Raw genomic sequence first — 5113 nt, forward strand, 5'->3', positions numbered from 1 at the left:
TGTACACTTACCGAATTTTCTCATTGTAAATATCTAAAACAGTGTGGCACACGTATGACATACACAAACGATGAATATGTGGATATGCTTATGGTACTTGGTGCATCTGACAACCGGGCTGGTGTTGCCGCTTGTGAATATGCTACTGGATATACTCATCGACGCCATCCAGATAAAAATGCGTTTCATCGTCTGGAACTGCGCCTTCAGCAGTCAGGTTCTCTCAAGTATTGGAACATCCTGTGTATCAGTCCAAAGTACCGTTATCCAAGATGTCGGCAATGATGGTGGCGATGGTGGCGATGACGTCATCCAATATGGCGGCCGTGACGTCAATCAAGATGGCGGATTTTGACGGGATGTTTGAATTTTGGCAGGAAAGTGCCACGCCCACCTCCCCCAGAAAAATGGCGCGAAGTTCAAATTCCAACACGATATTACACCACACCACTCTTATCTCTACTAACAAGGGAGCCTTCCTATCGCACCCCCCTCGGATTTAGTTATAAGTTGGCACAGTGGATAGGCCTTGAATAACTGAACACAGATCAATCGGGAAAACAGGAAGAAATTGTGTGGAACTGTTAAAAAATAAGCAAAATATACAAACTCAGTTCTCCATGCGCAAGATAGGCAACATCAAGGAGAATCTGAACGCAGGAGCGCACTGGTCCAGTGGTATGGCCGGCACGGTAGCTCCGCGTGTTCGGTCAGAAGGTTAGCTGTCCTCTGTAATAAAAAAACTGAGTTAATTGATCAATGACGAACTGAAACGGGTGTCTTGCGACGCCCGCCCCGAGCAGATACAACGACCAAAAACGAACAAAATGAGATTAATTAAAAAAAAGTGGTTAACGTGAGCAGCTGCGGAACGACTTGTCCTTGGTCCAAGTCTTCCCTCGAGTGAAAAGTTTAATTTTTTTATTTTCAGTTTATGTGACAAACTCTTTTGTTTTCTTCACTTTTTTGCAAGTGATCCACAAGAAAACCTAAATCGGGCAAGGTAGAAGAATCTTTTTACCCATTCGCCAAGTGTACAAGTTAGGTGGGTCGACAACATATTCCTGTCATGTGACGCACATGCCGTCAACAGTGTCGTATAGAATATATCAGACGTGTTTTCCTGTGGAGGAATCGGTTGACCTATGACCTTGCGATCAAATGTTTTCGGTTCCCATTGCAGAGGCACGTCCTTTCATCTACTAATCGCACGGTTTTGCGGTGCGGTCGCAAAACACAGACACTAAACTTATTACAGTGAACAGAGACGTCAATGAACGAACGGACAGATCATAACTTTGCGAAAATAAAGAAAGTAAACTTTTCACTTGAGGAACGACTTGAACCAAGGACCTCTCGTTCCTCAGCTGCTGACGCTAACTAGGGGGCCACGGCACTCCTGAGGGCCTACTATCCTTGATGTTGCCTATCTTGCACATGGACTACTCAGTTTGTATATTTTGCTTATTTTTTCATATTTCCACACAACTTCTTCCTGTTTTCTCGATTGATCTGTGTTCAGTTTTTCAAGGCCTATCCACTGTGCCAACTTATAACTAAAACTGAGCGGGGTGCGATGGGGAGGTTCCCTCGTAAGCAAAGTAAATCGCGGGAAGATCGGGCACTTGGCCTACCTCCACTAACCTAAAGATTCGTGGGAAAAAAGGACTTGTCTTTATTATTTAACCAATTTCAAGCAGGTGTGTTTGCCACTGGCTCTGGATTCCAACTGGCTTAGTTCATATTGGTGCCTCCAGAGGGCACTCTCCGGACGTCAGATCATGACACAGCAACGTTGTTCAAGATGGCGGCACCCAGTGTGTTCACCACGAGCTCCAGAGCCCAACTGACTTAGTTCATATTGTGCCCACCAGAGGGCGCTACCGTGACGTCGGGTGATGACAGAAGATCGTCTGCACTCTCTCTCGCGCGCTTTATAAGCGGACACATGCCATGTCAGCGGCTCCTGTCAACTACATCCGTCTCATGGTCTCCTTCCTCTGCCGTCGCCCCTCCTACGTTACCATCCATAATGCCAATTCCCACACCTACCCTTCTGCAGGTGTGCCCCAGGGCTCTGTCCTCTCCCCTCTCCTCTACCTCCTGTACACGGCCGATATGCCTCAACCCCCATCCAGTACACCTCTTGCAATATGCCGATGACACCGCATTCCTCGCCCTCGCTCCTACCCTCCAACGGTCCCAACGCCTTCTCCAGAATCACCTTGAGTTTTTTGCCGCTTGGTGTAACCAGTGGTTCCTGAAAATCAATCCTTCCAAGACCCAGGCAATCATTGTAGGTCGTACCACTCGCTCCTTCCGGCTCCTGGATTTCTCCCTTACCGTCAGCGCCCGTCCTGTCCGCCTCACCCCCACCCTCACCTACCTTGGCCTCACCATTGACCGTCACCTCGCCCGGATCCCTCATCTCTGCTCCATCCAATCCAAAGCCCACAACCGCCTCCGACTCCTAATCTCCTCTCTGGCCGGACATGGGGGCTGCACCCCTCTACCATCCTCCACACCTACAAATCCTTAATCCGTCCCAGTCCTTCATGGATATCTGCCCCCCCCCCCCCCAATTCTATAAGTCCTTGAGCATCATGCACTCCGCCTCACCTTCCGTATATACCTCCCGTCCCCCACGTGGGTCCTCTATGACCTCATTCCTTTCCCCAATCTGCTCCTATTCCTTGAACATATCCACATACTCTACACCTCACGCTGCCTTGATCCCCCTCACCCCCTGGTTGCTCCTCTGCACTTCCATCTCCGCCCCCTGCCATGTCTTCACTGTTGTGTCACCCCTACCCTCCATCTCTACACCCTTCATCTCCTTTCCCAAGGTGGCTTCCATCAACTCCCCCTCCCAGATGATGCCCTCTCTCCCTCCATTTCTCCCTCCTATCAACTCTGATCCTCACTCCCCCTCCTTTCCTCTGTCCTTTTCCCGGGCTCCCTCTCCCCCCCTACCATCCTCTTTTTTCCCCACCTACCCTCTCTCTCCCCCCTTCTCTCCCCTGAGTCCTTTTGCATTTCCCTCCTCTGCCTTTTCCCATTCCCTCTCGCATCTGCCCTGCCCCTCTCCCCCCTTTGGTTCCGCCCCTTTGGTTTTTTCCTCTCATCCCTCCTTGTTTTCCCTCTCATCCAGATCCCCCCCCCCCATCTGCCCTTGGCTAGGGAGTGTCATCTTTGTGCCGACATTTTCGTGCAGTGTTTTACAGTGAGTGTTTTACAATGAGTGTTCCGTGTTGTGTGTCTTTTGGGAAGTGTTGCGAACGGCCATCATACAGTCGCTGGGTCTGATTTTTTATCTCTTGCGAACAGAAACCAGACTGTCGCCATGATTTTTTTAATTGTGTGTCTACTATGTTACTTGTCTGATTCCTGTGTATTTTATTAACATTGCCAACCCCTTTGATTTATGTTTTAACTTTCCACAATTTTCCGCCGTTTTACAATTTAAGTCACCGTTTTATCGCCTGTTTTTCTTGTTTCTTTTCTTCTTACGTTTTTAAAAAGTCTGTAGGCTGTAGAGCAGCATACTAAGCTGCTGCCAGCCCGCCCCCTTGGGGGGGATTGAAATTCAATAAAGGAAAAACGTGTGCCATCGGTGGACGTTCCTGAGTATCTTACATTGCGAATTATTGAATCGTCTCCATCGACATCTGCTTGCGGATCACGTATCATTAACACCCCTATTACTAATACGTTTCTGTAGAGGTTGAGAAACAATTGTAAATGCTTCTCACACGATGTAAATGTCAAATTTAGGAGCCAATAACGCAATGTGAAATGTCTGCTATGTTTATTGCATCAAAATATTCGAGGACTGAGAAATAAAGTCAGTGAATTAATTATCTGCATAGATGAATTAGAGTCCTCAAACCCAGCTGACATAATCTGAATCTCTGAACATCATATGACTAGTGGTATAGAACTTTTAAGTTTTACAGGATTTAGGTTAGCATCTTACTTTTGTAGAGCAGAAATGGAGAATGGTGGAGTTGCCACATTCATCAGGAACTGTCATACATTTAAAAACATAGACATTCATAAATTTTGCCTAGAACAGCCTATGGAAGCATGTGCAACAGAAGCACAATTTCACAAACTATCCTTCATAACATTAAGTGTATATCGAGCACCTGCAGGTAACTTTAATCTGTTCATATACCACCTTGAAGTTGTACTGGCCCATTTAACAACCAAAAACAAAGAAACAGTGGTTGCTAGTGACTTCAATGTAGATTTGCTTAAGGACTCTCCCAATAAGAACCTATTTGAGTTAGTAACACTATCTTTCAACTTAATTCCCACTGTAAAGTTGCCAACCAGGGTAGCCAATTGCTCACAAACAGCAATTGATAATATCTTTATAGAAAAGTCCAATGGACAAAATGATATTACAAAACCAATAGTCAATGACCTCTCACACCATGACATGCAGCTTCTTCTGTTAAATGTTAATACTGAAAAGGATATAAAATCTGTTAAATCTGAACTCAAGAGGGTAATCAGTCAGCCAAAAATTGATTATTTTAGGACACTCCTCAGAGACATTCACTGGAGTGATGTTTACAATGTTCATGGCATGAATGAAAAATATAACACTTATGCTAATAAAGTGCCTACCTTATTTGAACAGTGTTTTCCCCCAAAACTAACCAAGGTAAGAGCAAAGTCTGCAAAGAAGACATGGATTACTCAAGGAATAGAGGTATTTCGTAAAATATTTCTGTCAGTACGAAACAGATCTGATGTTGACGCTATAGCATATTACAGGAAATAATGCAAAATATTAAAGACTGGAATACGGACATCAAAGCAACTATACTACAAGGAAAAGATAGTCATATCAGATAACAAAATAAAGACAATATGGGATATAGTGAAGGAGGAGACGAGTAGAACCAGATATGAAGAGGGGCAAATAGCATTAAGACTAAATGATACATTGGTGACAGATGTGTATAGTGTTGCAGAACTTTTTAACAAACATTTTATAAGCGTAACTGGAAAGATGGGGTTTCAGGTTCTGTAGATGCTGCCATAGGATACCTCAGACCAGACATTTCACGTAATTTCCAAAATATGAATTTGACCCTTACAA

The sequence above is a fragment of the Schistocerca piceifrons genome, unplaced genomic scaffold (genome assembly GCF_021461385.2).
Source record: "Schistocerca piceifrons isolate TAMUIC-IGC-003096 unplaced genomic scaffold, iqSchPice1.1 HiC_scaffold_855, whole genome shotgun sequence".
NCBI classification, from domain to species: Eukaryota; Metazoa; Arthropoda; class Insecta; order Orthoptera; family Acrididae; genus Schistocerca; species Schistocerca piceifrons.